We start from the raw sequence: 15,737 nt of genomic DNA on the forward strand, positions 1-15,737 counted from the left end.
ATGTCTGAAATAATTAAAGGTGTCCTTTAAAAGAAGAAAGAAAAGAAAAGGAGACACTGAAGTGCAATAGCATATTTAGTATTCACATAATTCATACTAAATATTAAAAGTATTAATAAGGAAAGTATCATAACTTTGGAGTATATAGATAAATAGGTTCTATTATCTGCTTTTAAGCCAAACTTAACATAATTCATTTCTGAGGGCTTTAGGGCAAATTATTCATTGTTTCCAAGAATTTCACATCTTGTAAGATCAGTTGAGTTCTCCTTCCTCCCTCTGCACCTCTCTCCCCATTTCTGTCTCTCTCTTTCTCACACACACACATACACACACTCCCAAATACCATAATCTGGCTTAATACACCATCTGTGTCTTTATTATTCACTGGGAGACTATAAAACTCACATTGCTAATAATTTGAATATTTTTTTTTATGCGATGACACAATGTTCTTTGTCCCCGTGAAAACTTTCTGATGAATGGCAATAAAATGAGTCTATTATTCTGTTATGGAAAAGAGTGTATCTGGAAATAATAAGGTCTAGAAGCAGTCAAAACACTCAAGGCATACTAGAAACACTCATTACCTACCCGTGGGGAAAAAATGACTAAGTTGTCCAAACTAAGGCATTTCTATCATGCAACCACTATAAATGAAGTTAATTTGACTATGAAATAACTTCCATCGCAGTGAATGTTAAGAATGAATAAATATCCAGCTACATAGATGTGGGTATTTGCTTTACAGATTGCCCACATCCCTGGCTGGCAGAGTCTCCTGTTTTGTTTCCCTTTGGAGTATTTCAATTTAAACACTGATGGTACTATTTGCGTCTTGGGCTTTACTAAAAAATGCTTGAAGGAATGTATCATTCCATCTAGCATTTGAGTACATATACTTTTGTAGTGTTTTCTAAATGTTTTCATTTTGTTTTTCCAAGTAAATTTTTGCAAGGCAGGGATTTTGTGAGTTCTCAACGTTTGTCATAATTCTGGGCATTTGGTAACATTGCTGAGTAATTGAGAATCAAAACAGCGAGTTTCTTGCTGCGGTCTTGTAAAAGATATACTTGGAGATTTTGACATTTTTGATTAAAATGGGGTATGGGAATATCGACGTATTACAATTTTCCCTGCTATTTTTATTCTCAAAGAGGTAGTGTGGTTTAAAGCTTAAAGATTGGGTCTTTAAGCCTAGGTATGTTTGTGTTTCAGCTCCACCATTTCTTAGAAATGCAACTTCTGTACCTCAATTTTCTCATCTTTTAAATGGGAATAGTAACAGTAACTAACTTACTATTTACTCTGCTGTGGTGCAAATTAGCTGAATTAATACATGTGAAAAGTTTAGAAGAGTGCCTAGCATATATAAAATACTTTTGATAGGCAAAATAATGGCCCCCAGAGAAGTCCACATCCTGACTCCGGGACCCTGTAAATGTACTACCTTACAGGACAAAGGGGACTTTGTAGATGTGATTAAATTAAGCATCTTCAGATGGGGAGATGATCCTGAATTATCCATGTGGGCCCAATGTAACCACAAGGGTCCTTGCAAGTGAAAGAGGGAGGCAGGAGAGTTGGAATCAGAGAAGGCGTTGTGGGGAGCAGAGGTTACAGCGATGCCGGAACAAGGAATGCAGGCAGCTTCCAGAAGCTGGCAAAGGCAAGGAAATGAATTCTGTCCTAGAACCTTCAGAAGGAATGCAGCCCTACCTGGCACCTAGATTTTAGTCCATTGAGACCCATTGTGGACTTCTGACCTCCAGAACTGTAAGATAACAAATTTGTGTTGTTCTACACCACTAAGTTTGTGGTAATCTGTTATAGCCGCAAGAGGAATTTAACACAGTACTTGATAAATATTACCATTATTATTCTTCACAACCACAAAAAATTGAGAAAGGTCTACCTGGACAAGGCAAATATGCAAAACCAGGTCAGAACAGATTACAAAGTACATAGTTTTAACTGCACTTTTCTCTGAACACTGCAGCCTCTTATATCACGGCCAAAAAGATGACAAGAATTGTAATAAATATTCCAGCTTCCCTGCTTTACTTTTGAAAAGATGCATTTTTAAATGTTTGAAAAATAGATGAAACATGTAAAACTCCCTCAATTTCGACTTTTAAGCAGAGAATGGCCATTAGTGAGCTTGTGGTTATGCTGCTTGAATGTTTTCCCCCTCTTGCTAAGAAGCTTCTCGTTCCCACGAGAACCCAGAGGTACCCAAGTCACACAGCGTTCTTCCTGTAATATTTTGTCCTGTACAAACAATAGGATGCCAATTATCCAGCCTTAACATGACACACAATAAGAAACTATGACAATTTTATTTTTGGTGAACTGATCCTATGAAATTAGAAGTTTGGAAAGAACCACATGCATAAAAATCATCCTGTTTATCCTCTCTTTTTAAGATGGTTCGTCTCCACACTGTCATAGGCACCCCAGAAATAATTTGTTTTTTTAAAAAGGAAATGCTATAATCTCCTTTAGAAAATTCTGTTTTCCCTCCGCTCACTCTGTCTTCCTATACTCACGTGAATTATTTTTTACATAGACCAAAGCTAGCTTGTATGATGTAAGGGCTTAAACATAGTTATTTTACCATGTCTTAAGATAGTTACCCTCTTTTCAGTCCTCAAAGAGGGAAGAACATTAGCATCTTTTCTCCTTGTTCTACTGTAGATACACATACCGTGTTATAAAATATATGGTAGTTAGGGGGAATGGCAGGTAGTTGATAGAAGTTTTTGCTTCACTGCCTGGTGCATATGTAGAGCAATTCAATCTGTGTTTTAATTTTATGGTTTCTTTTAATTTGTTTTGAGTCGGTAATTGTGAATCACCTGATGTTTCCACTATATATATATACACACATATATATGTATACACAAATATATATGGGATATGTATATGAACATATATGTATGTGTTCTAATAATGCTTCTATCTATTCCCTTCCAATTGATTCAGGCTAAAAATTTGTGAGCTGTGAAGCTATCAGTGACAACAAAGATTATGTCAAAGGGCTCGGGAGCCAATTGAATAGGCTCTCATTAATAGGAGCATCAAAATGGGTTATAAATCAAATGGATTAGACACATCAAATGCTTTTAAATCCATTAATTCATAGTGATACTTAAAATATAGATGGTCACTGTTGAAGGATGTTAGCAAACCAACTTAGTATTTTGAAAACTTGTAAATAAATGAAAGCAATCACTCATTTATCCTCTCTTTTCTATATGAACTATACCTCAGGGTAGCCAAATAGTGGTGACAGGAATCTTCTCTTTATAGAAGTATTCCAATTAGCAAATGATGAAGAGATGACAAAATTAGACTGTCACCATTTTGCAGCCCCTAATGAGATCTAGGCAATAGCCACTGATGGCTGCTAACATGGTAAAGCAAAAGATAACTCAACATTATATACCTCCTGATGGAAGTACATATCACCACCTATGAAATAGCGCTGACAAAGAAATTGAACCTGAATCTCCTGAAACATCCAGGTCTAACTGCCAAGACACAGCCCTACAGAGGACAGAGGGACCTACTAAATATACCGTGGGAAAATGAACAGCAAAATCCGAACTGTAGAAACTACAGGACAAAGAAGCTGGCTTTATAAAGAAAATCTGTAAAGAAAAGAAAAAGAGATGAAAAGAAAACCCATAGTTTGAACCTATTGTTTAAAGACATTTAAGAGATATATTAACCAAGCAAAATATATAGACTTTATTTAAATTCCATTTAAAACAAATTACTTTTTAAAAAGGCCCACAAAACAATTATAAGACAAAGAAATCTGGATACAACTGGCTATTAATTTTAGTTATTGCATTTTTCAGTTCTAGAATATGCAATTCTTTTTCTAAGGAAACAGATTCTAGTTCTCTGATTAAGTTTCTATTTTGTCATATATTTTTGTGAACCTGTTAATCAGGGTCATTTCTAAAAACTGTTTCTGGTAATTCCAATATCTGACACTTCTGTGAGCATTTTTTATTTTTTCTCTTCTTTAGTTTTGGTAATGTTTCTTGGTTTACATAGTAATTCTGATTGTCCAACATTGTGAATGAAAACTTGCTGCTTCCCTTCCTTTAGCGAGGAGACACTCTATCCTCCAGCTAAATACGGACAGATCACGTCATATGGATCAGCTTACCTCTAGTTTGCCCCCTGTTAGGAGCTATCCCTCTAGGATTCTAATTGAGAGCCTGGGGAGGTTTTCAGGGGCTGGTAAGGCCCTGGTCTCCATTATTTTTTTTTGTCTCCAAAGCATTGTAAGAATACTGAAAGCTTCACTCAGCTTTTCAGCTGCTTTTCACTTGGGTTCTTGGCTTCTTGCCCTGCTCATCTAAAGATGTGGCAACTGCCTAAAGGGGAAAATCAATGAGAGTTGGGCTCATTTTCCTGTGACTCGCCTCACTCAACGTCTTATCTTCTCAAGTCCTGGCTATGTTAGTGGATCTGAACTCCAGCTTTTCTCTTTCCAGTCCTGTGGGATGACAATCTCTGCTGTCTTCCCTGCGTCTCAGCAAGGGCCCTCCACCTAGTTTCTCAGCCTCTCCCTTTAGAATCTGAAGAACTGCCACATGCTGCAAAAGAGCAGGATGAAGAATGTCGGGCTTCCTTCAATGAGCTTCCTTCCTCTGAGGTCTTGACCTGTCAAGTCCTGCCTGCCTCAAGAGCTTTCTGATAACGTCAAGCCTCAGAAATATATTTCATCCATCATACATATCCTCAGAGATATATCTCATCCATCTTTTCTAGTCCTTGGAGAGTTGCATTGCACTCTTCTGCTACTGGCTACTCTGTCGTAGCCACAAGCAAAGTTTCTCACTGACTGGACGTTTGACGGTACTAGGGAACTATTCTTGATCGTTTTAAGTCTACAATGGTATTGTGATTATGTATGTTTAAAAAAATGGCCCAGGGCCAGCCCTGCGGCCGAGTGGTTAAGTTCGCATGCTCTGCTTCTGTGGCCCAGGGTTTCACTGGTTTGGATCCTGGGCGCGGACATGGCACCGCTCATCAGGTCACGTTGAGGCCGTGTTCCACATGCCACAAGTAGAAGGATCCACAACTAAAATATACAACTATGTACTGGAGGGAATTGGGAGAGAAAAAGCAGGAAAATAAAAAAGATTGGTAACACTTGTTAGCTCAGGTGCCAATCTTTAAAAATAAATAAATAAAAATTAAAAAGTGTCCCTATCTTTTAAAGAAAAAAAATTGAAATACTTAAATAATGTTTTCTTCAAAATAATGAGGAGCAGGAGAAGGTAAGGGATATGGATGAAACAAGATTTGCCTTGAGTTCAGAATTGTTGAGGCTGTGCAGTGGGCATATGGGAATGAGTTATCGTATTCTTTCTACTTTTGTTTATGCTTAAAATTTCCTATGATACAAAGTATAGTAAATAAATAAGAAGTGGCCTTTGTACACTTGGTTTCCTTTCAACAAATGTGAGATGATCCTTTGAAAAATAGACTAAGTGAAGCAACTTCTGTAAAAACCAGTCACCTATCGAAAACAAAGAAATATACCTTCTTAATATAGTGGCACAATCACTTATAGACTGACTCCGTTGCCCGTTAGCTGAACTCACAGGAAATTTATCACAAAAAGAATTATATGTTGAAAACATGAAGAACAACGTGCACTACGGCTTAGGCGAGAGCACGCATGGCTGAATTCAGGGGGCAGCCTGGGCTGAGTAGAAAAAGCACTGGGATGAGTTTTAGTTCTAGTTTACTGAGGTCCTTATAGACACCACAATGAGTCAGGAAAGAAGAAAGAAAGGAGTGCACTTCCTGCCCCAAATTAGCTGAAAAGTTGGTCACAGTTCAAGATTGTACTTAATTTATGAAATTAAGATTAGAAAACTTATGACATTGCTTTCATTTCTTATCAGTGAACTCTCTACTTTTCAGTACTTTCCTATGGGATTTCAAAGATGAAAAAATGCCAAGAGGAGATATGGAACTCAATGCATATCATGTCGTTTCTCCTCCTCCAAGTCTCTATCACATGGCATGCAAATAAATTTGGATTAAAACAAGCATCAAGGGACTTCCATGAGGGCAGAAGGAGCTGGTTGAGGTATTGCTGTCCTCATTGCTTGCTTCCTTCAGTCTCCACTCATCCATTTCGCAGTAGGAGCAAGCATGAGGCCCCCAGAGCACTGAGCTGGGGAATTGTCCTGGTTCACTGTATGCTACGGATGGATATGCCTGTCTTCCTATATAACAGGAAAACATGATTTGGGCAGAAATGGTTTTGTTTTGTTTTGTTTTTTGCTGAGGAAGTTTCTTCCTGAGCTAACATCTATTGCCAATCTTCCTCTTTGTGCTGCGGAAGAGTCACCCTGAGCTAACATCTGTGCCCATCTTCCTCTTCTTGTCTGAGAGCCACTGTGACAGCATGGCCACTGACAGAAGAGTAGTATAGGTCCACGCCCAGGAACCGAACCTGGACTGCCGAAGCAGAGTGTGCCGAACTTAACCACTAGGCCACCAGGGCTGGCCCTAGGCAGAAATGTTTTGAGGTTGTATAGATTCTTTTGGCCAGAAAGAGATTACACAAGCTTGGGAAACTATTGAGGCTATTTACAGGTTACTGTTTTTCACTTGCCTCTGTTTTGTTTTTTGTTCTATTTAATTTTATTATTTTTGTATAAGAGTGCACAAAAAATACTACATTGAACAAAACAGTAGATTGTAGGGTAAGGGCAAAGCCAGCTATTTTTGTAGTCACATTTAAGATGGGGATTATCATAATTCAAAACGGAAATGAGTCTAAGTGGATTTAGCTAGTATTCTAAGCTTCAAAATGAAAAGAAGTTACATTAGCTAATTGAAAATACATAATGTGTTGCTGTTTGAATTTCTCAAGGCAGCTCTCCTTCCAGTAAGTGGCAGCAGATAATTGTAGTAAAATATGTTTCTATTTTCCCATATGTGGGTATAGAATACATATGCATACATACATCTAATACTTAGCAGTTTGAACATTCTTCTATATTCTAGTCACGTGCACTAAAGGTCCACCTACTGCTAAGGAAGGATATGTACTAGTAATTTTTAGGACTTAGAAGATCATGTTTTTGGCGCGTCTTTGGAGATAACTGAAGGTATCCAGAAGGCAGCAGTCTGTGGTACTTCAATGTCAAGGCCCTGGATTCTGCCGTAAACTCTGCCACTAACGAGTGGTATGATCTTACTCAAGCGGATGACTCACTGTGTCTCAATTTTCTTATCTGCAAAACAAGCTAGTTAGATTAAATCTCTTCTAAAGGTTTTTTTGGCTTAAAATTCTATGATTTTATAGTGGGTCATCAATGAATTTTTTTCTTTTCCTGAGGAAGATTTGTCCTGAGCTAACATCTGTGCTAATCTTCCTCTATTTCGTTTGTGGCTTGACACCACAGCATGGCCGCCAACAAGTGGTGTAAGTCCATGCCTGGGAACTGAACCCAGGCGGCTGAAGCCGGCCCAATGTCATCAGTGATTTTAATGGAAGAACTGTATGTTTTCCTATAACTATAAGATAGTCCCACAGAACAGTGTAGATTTTGGCAGAAGAATTAAGGTAAATTGAACTCTATTACCAGTTATTGTTAGTGTTCAGTAATAACAATGGGAAACATCTTATCTTTACTGTATGATTACTGTGTACTAGGCACTGGGCTACATGCTTTATACATTCATTTTATTTATACCCCCATAGGGTGGACACTATTATTAATATTCCCATTTTACGGATACGAATACTGAGGAAAGAGAGGACATGTAATTTATCTATAGTCACTATAGATAGCCAGTATGGGGTAGAGCTGGGATTTGAACCAGAGGAGATTGTCCCCAAATCCCATGCTCATTGACCATGACCCTTCCCTGCCACCCTACAGTATTTTGCTATATGTGGCATTTTATTATTTTCTCATGCATTTTCAACAAAATCTTTCACCCATGGTTCAATCTAAAATATCAAATAAAAGGGTATTCTATATTTTCAATGTGCCTTAAGATTTATAAAATGTCATTGTACTCCTTGTCTTGCCATATAGTCAAAGAAATCCTGGAAGTGAGAATGGGTATTATTAACATTATTTTTTATGTGATAACACAGAGTTAGAGAGAACAGGCATTTATCAAGCTTTCATGAGCAGATTTTAGAGCTGGGGCTCCACCTTTAGGATTCTATCTGCTCATTGCTTTTTCTATTCCTCTACTTCTATTATAAACACAATGTTTCCTACAAGGAAGATGAAAAATACATAAACATAAAATCCATAGAAGAATCATATAATTGCATTTCTCAAATATTAGTACATTGGAGCTGTGGGGTTGTTCCCAATCAAGTTGAAAGAAATGACATTCTCTCTTGATTTCAGGAGTTCAAATGACCTGCATCGATTATCTTCAGGGACATTGAAGTGTGCTCCGCAGACAGTGATAACGTAATGTGTTTTGTTTTTTCATTATCTATTTATACATAATGGAAGACTCATAAACCAAGAAGGATGTTGAATCATCTTCCAGTTGTCAGTTCAAACAGGTTTGTCACTGGCGGCAGCTCTACAATACTTAAATGACAATTAAACGAGTGGAGTTGCCAGTTGTTGGACTGAACTGAGAGATGAGCCAAAGATCCCCATCTGGGAACCCTTGTTGAAGCAGCCCTGTCTCCTATAGACTGGGGATAGTAAAAGCTCTCTCTGTGGTCAGTCGACTAGAATATTCTAGAGTAAGTAGCTTATTCACACAGCCTCTTCCCACTTGCTTTCCTCTTGCACTACGGTCATCATTTATTTAGTAATTTACTGAAGGCTCACGATATGCAAGTCACTACGCTGGCGCAAGGGCTTCAAAGACATAAAAAGATCAATCTTTTACCTAGAGGATCATTGAGTCACCAGGGAAGGCATTCAGCCAAGATAGAAGTCATGAGAGTTCAGAAGAGATTTCTTCAAAATTACAAAATCGATAGCATAACTAATGTGCTTAAATGGATGGAGAGGGTATGTAAATACTTTGGGGAGACCTTGGGTCTGAATTATAAAAATATACAAAGCATTTTCAACAAAATTAAGACAGCTATTCTGCTCAATTTTGCTGTGAACCTACAACTGCTCTAAAAAATAAAGTCTATTAAAAATTTTTAATAATTAAGACAATTATAACCTCCACAGAAAAAGAAAATATGCAAGAAAAGAAAGGTAATCATAGTACTATATGGCACAGCTGTGATTACCATTTCTATGTCCACGAAAATGCAGAAAGTGATACTTGTCTATCCAAAATTACAAAATAAATATATTGGGAAGATAGAGAGACAGGTAGCGTGTGTCTGTGTAAAAGGGAAAATTGCAATCCTATTAAACACATGTTGAACCTTATATAATGAGATTTGAAAGCGTCTTTAGCAGGAACTCGCCTTCTAGTTGTGTTCCACTGCTGACTTTATTTGCATTCTCTATTGATGTGGTGCTATTAACTAGCATTGTAATATGTTTTATTTAAATGTGAATATATACTGGAGGGCATTAGTAAAACATTGGTCTCCCACCAATCAATTCTTTTAAGGTTTTCGAGTAGGTTAATATTGTTGAAATACATGAAAAGAAATAATATTTTGATAAGACTGACTAGCCGAAATAACAAATAGCTAGCCAAATACAAAGTGTTAATAGTACTCTTATTTTCCAAGATCCTTTTGAATTCAAAGGGTAATTTCCCATATTAAAAAAAAGGTTTGGGCCTGTGCACAAATAATGATCATACTAAGAACGATGAGAAACATGTCATATAAGCGGTTCTCACAGAGTGTGCTGAAAAATCAGAAGATAAAACCTTTCCAGGGTTACAATTGGGAAGATTAAATCAAGTAGATGGGATTTGCATCAATTTGGCACCCCTACAGTGACTACAGAAAGCTTCATATCATCTGTCATACCTCTGTGACAGTGCCTGCTTTTAGTAATCTTTCTTCTCTTTCTAGCTGCTTTAAATAGAGTTTATTTTTGATGTTTTACTATTTCAATGTAATGTATCTAGATATGGGGTCCTTTTATTCTGCTGCTTAAGATTTACTGTCCTTCCTGAATCTACCATCCAAGTTGTTCACCAATTCTAAAAAATTTAGTCATCATCATTTCAAATATAGTTTCTCTACTGCTGCTATGTGGAACTGCAATAGCTGTATTTAAAACTTTTCATTCTTATTATCCACGCTTTTGGTTTCAACATTTTACGTTGTCTCTCTTGGTTTCATTCTAGAAATTTTCTTTCAGTTCGCTAATTGTATTGCTTCACTACTGCTACATAACAAACCACCCCAAAGCTCAGTGACTTCAAACAATAAGCATGTATTGTTGCTCATGAACCGGGTCAGCAGAGTAATCCTTCTGGTCTTGATTGGGTTCACTTCTGTGTCTATAGGCGGATGTGTGTTGGCTATGTGGCTTTGCTGATTTGGGATGGTTTCAGCCAAAATGTCTGGGGCCTTAGCTAGGATGACTCAACTCTGTTCCAGGTAGCCTTTCATCCCCCAGCTATCTAGCTTATGAATATTCTCATGGGAGTGACAGGGTTACAATAGAACAAGCCCAAGCACAGACAGCCTATTGAGGCTGAGGCTAAAACTGACACACTATCAGCTTTCATTGTTACTTTTGAAAATCCTAGGCACTTTTGCCTTTGTGGACCTTGCTCCATAAAAAAGTATTAAAAATGATATTTTTAATTATCTTGGCATAAAGATGAATATAATCCAGACTGGATTCGTTACTGTATATTTGTTATTATACTTATCTTTATTCTGCTTTTAAAAGAAATTGATTACAACATTTTTGTGGGCTCCTAAAATTGTCGTGGGCCCTAGGCTTTGTCACCACTGTGCCTAATGGATAAGTTGGCCCTGAACACCGTGACGTCTACCAAATTCTATTGACCAAAGCAAATGAAAAAGCAAACCCAGACTGGGCAATAGCCTCCATCATTTGACGGGGAGGTCTGCACGGTCACATTGCAAAGGCTGCGGTCATAGGAAGGCATGAAAAATTGAGCCCATTTTGTAAACTATTTACCACATCAAGAGTCTCTTCCTGTCAATTTTATCTATTTAGTTCATCTGCTGTTTTTGTTTCCCGTTAGATTCTTCTCAAGCCTTTATTTCCTTCTTTGGTTTCTCCAAACATTTAAAACATACTTATTTTGCACTTTGAGTCTAGTGATTCTAATACTTCAAGTGCTTCCAAATCTAATCATGCTAGTTTGCTTTCTGCTAGCTCTTGCTCTTGGGGACATGTTGTTGCATGATTTGGCAACTTTGGTTTGATGGTATGTTCTCTTTGCCTTTGCTTTTGCCAGATGCCCAGGATATTACACTCAGAACCATGTGAAGTTTGTGTCTTGGTTTGGAATTTTGGGTCACACATTGGCCAAGTAGGAAGTGTGCATTCAACTGCCAACCTGCAAGGACGCAGCTCGGCCTGAGGGAGATGTTTTCCTTCGCCTGGAGCTGAGCTGCGGACAGTTCCGTTTATTTGCCATCTCCCTTTTTTCAGAAACAGGTAATTTTTCTTTGGCTTACCCAAAGGGCCCAAGGTCTTTGTCTTTTGTTTTTTCTGAATGATCCTATAAAACAAAGCACTAAGTTTTTGTTATTGACAAATGCCCCTAGGAAAACCTATCTCGCGTGAGCTTGTTCACCACTATAATTCCAATATTTTTCTTGTTATTGTTCATAGTGTAGTCTTTTAGTTTCCTGTGAGCTTGGCTTTTCATTAAAAAACAAGTTTATTAGGTTGTATGTATCATTTTTGGGTATTCTATAGTTGGATGGCTTGAAAATATATAGTCTACCACAATGCTACAAATGAAATTCAGCTTTACCTACTTTGAAACACACAAACAAATAAAAATCAGTGAGCAAATAAATTCCACAGCTGCAAGATGGACTTGAAGAATAGGAAATGTGCTGGAGACCCGAACTAGCCCTTGCCAGGAACTCAAGTTAAAACTCTCCTTGGGGCCAGCTCCGTAGCCAAGTGGTTAAGTTCACGTGCTCTGCTGCGGGGGCCCAGGGTTAGGATCCTGGGCGCGGACATGGTACCGCTCGTCAGGCCACGTTGAGATGGCGTCCCACATCCCACAACTAGAAGGACCTGCAACTAAGATGTACAATTATGCACCGGCAGGGTTTGGGAAATAAAGCAGAAAAAAAACAAAGTTATAAAAAAAAAACTCTCCTTGACTCCTTTGCACACTTTGATATCTCTCTTCTCCTGCTCTGTTTTAATTTGTCCACACATATTGGGATAGTCAGCATCCCCATTTCTTCCCTATACCTGCCTCTGTTCAAGCTAGGTCTGCTTCCCCTGTGCATGGTATTTGTGGAAACATTATGCCCCTCAAATCTTATTTGACCATCTTATTCTTCCAGGATTTTCTTTTACCCATCTAGATAAGAAATTAAAAATAAAAATTGATAAGAAAATTTCTGTTTATCACTTGTGGTTGAAGATGGATTAATGTGTACCTAGAGAAAAAAGATGTGGGTTTCGGTCCTTTTTCTGACGTTTAATTATGTGTGACTCCAAGGTTATCATTTGTATTCTCTAAGTTTTAGTTTTCCTATTTACACTGTAAAATCTTTCCCATCTGTTACAAAGGTCATGTTAAATAATGTATATAAAAGTACTTTGTGAATTCTGATGTGCCAAGTAAAAAGAAGATAATATTACTATTTACTACCACCCGTTTCAATTCAATAGAGATAAAGATATAAAAACAATGACAAAAACAACACAAGCTAACAGGACTTACTTTCAAGATATTCATTTTGCAGTGGAGAAGATAAAATTTAAACCCACAGATGGTCAGTAATGGGGTAGATGTATACTAGAGGTAGAGAAGGATGTCTGGTGCTGGCACAGAGTGGGGAATAGTCACGTTGCCCCAGGTGGGAGGTGAGGGAAGCTTTCACTATGCAGTAACACAAGAGCAAAGCCCTTTCAGGGAAGGAGGGATTTCCTAAGCAGACATGATCTGAGAAAGGCATAATAGATTTAACAAAGATTTTATGGAAAAACAATGTCTTAAAACTAGTGTCAAAGAATAATACAAAGACCTCCAGAGGAAAACCAATAACAAACCAAGTCGAAACCACTAACTTGCCAGGAAAGAGAACACGTGACAGTGAAGAAATGCAATTCACTGAGTCATTTGTGTGGGAGAAAATTGGGGTGTTTATATGCTAGAGAGGAGGAGTTTGTAATGAGACTAAGCATAGAAAACCGCGTTCTGAGAGGGCAACATGAGTCCATAGGTCTGTGCGCATTTGGTTAAAATTGTCCCATTTTTCATTTCTCAGCAAAGTATCTTCAATTAGGTTCAGTAAAGATCTGGCGTCCAGGTCACTCAAAGTTCAGGGCAACTTCAGCTGTTTAGAGTCAGCTGTGATAAAACACAACAGTTAGTTCTGATATCTCCTGGGTGAGCGCTGCTGGAAGTGGAAAATTTTTATTCACATTGACTTGAGACAGATATTCCACATAAAGGGGTGTAAACCATCCCCCTGGGCTCTGCCTTACAGCTCAGAATGGAGTCTGTCCACCAGAGCGTGGGCATTCCTTGGGTACTTGATGGAGGTACGGATTCTTACAGCCTACTCCAGTTCCACTGAATCAGAATCTGCATTTTAGTAGGAGCTTCAGCTTTTTCATGCACATATAAAAGAAAAAAAAATTTTAAAACAAAGTTTTACAATAGTGGTTCTCCAACTCTGGTGTGTAAGAGAATCAGCTGGAGGGATGGAGTCCCAGATTCATTGCGATGGATAGGGCCTGGATCTTTGTATTTTTACCAAGTTCCCCAGGAGATTCTAATACAGACCAAAGCTACAGAACCACTGTTTTAGAACGTACTTCTCCTATTCAGTATCCATAAACTCAAAATCTCCTTATATTCTCCTTAAAGCTCCGGTTGTATTACAGAACCAAACCACATGTGCTGTTTCAAGTGGAATTCACTCATCACAATTACAGTCACTGGGATTTGTGACACCTAGACTTTTGGTCACCTGGAAACACGTCTAGCATACGTAAGATTATTTTTTTCCCACAAGAAAACTATAAGAAAAAAAATACTGCATCGGTGAGAACATTCCAATGCGGATAACATACCAAGAAACAAAGAAATTCCCAACCCTTTGGAAATGGTGGGAACAGCTACGATCACAGTTTACCGGAGCAGAGAAAAGACTGAAGTTCAGCTCGTGTTTAGGAAATTTCTCCATGTGTTACATATCAAGTCATTGTATTTCTTTGTGTTTAGCAAATTAGGAGCTTCCTCTTTCAGTTAATAAGAGCTGACTTTTGTTCTCAAAGTTTCTTTTACAGAAAGGTAAATTTTGGTGTGTCATACTTAAAATCCTAACCAAAAAATGACAAGCTTTCTTCCCACCACTTCTCTCTAGGGCACCCTGATGTCGGCATCAGGAAGAATGAGGTCATGTGCTTTTAATAAAACCAAATGCTATCAAATATAGGAAATTATTTGGTTATTTCCTTTACTGGATACAAAACCTTATATTTATTAGTCATTTAATTATGAGTTCAGAAATGAATTTGTGATGTGGAAGAACAATATTCATTAATAATTAGGGAAATGAGCAATGCACAAAATTTTCTAATAGGGCCAACCCTTCTATTTCCTGCATGGTAAACATTTGTGAAGGAAATATGCTTTAATGAGATAAGAGGTTTCAGTAGAGGCGTATTTGTAACTTCTCCATGAATAGATTCAACATGAGACTGGCAACTGTTTTAAGAAATATGTCTAATCCTAGCTCATAATTATAATATGCTGCTTAGAACATGAAATCCTCAGCTTGCTTTTCAAAGCATTACCTAATGGGACCCTTTATAACCAAGACCCTCACTTTACACTTGAGGAAACGATGAAGCCAGAAAAACTCAGCTGTTTGCGGACTTGAGAGTGAAAAATAGCTTCCTTAACTTTTAATGCAAAGATCTTTCCAATGACCCTTTTAGCATTTGATTTGTATCTAAATAATACTTTTGTAAAAAGAAACTGGGGTATTGTGAAGAAGACTAAAAAGTTTTAAACATGTGCATACTTTTGGGTTCAGTAATTCCAGATCAAGGCCTTTATCCTCAGGAAACATGCAGCCGTATGTACAAAGAAGCATGCTTAAGAGTATTTATTGCAATGCTGTGAAATGCGAAAAAATTTAATCTATAACTCTGACTTCAGCTTAAGAAAAGTAGATCATGTTAACTGGTGAAAAATTTAGAAGGAAGCTGAGCTCATTGTCTATATAAATTCACCTACAAAAATTTCAGTAAAGTCTAAATTAGTCATTAATAATTTAGGATCAGAATACTCATTCTGGAGAACTTGAAAAGGTAAGGCTTACATCTGAGGAAAAGTTGCCTAGCCTGGAGATAGCATGGGAAAACAGATTCCACCTTAAATCTCAAGTCCCTGGTCATTTCATGAAATGCTGGCTCTTTCAGGTTATGGAAATAGTGTCTTCAAGAAAACGAGTCTAAATCTCAGAAGATAAGAGGTCCCATTAAGTATCTGGTTTGTGTGATTAGTAAAATATTCAGAGCAACTTTAATATTCAAATGTAGGGTATCAAACCATGGTATAATTATTCAGTGGAATAGTATTAGCCACTAAAA

The sequence above is a fragment of the Equus caballus genome, chromosome 21, assembly GCF_041296265.1.
Source record: "Equus caballus isolate H_3958 breed thoroughbred chromosome 21, TB-T2T, whole genome shotgun sequence".
In the NCBI taxonomy this organism is placed as follows: Eukaryota; Metazoa; Chordata; class Mammalia; order Perissodactyla; family Equidae; genus Equus; species Equus caballus.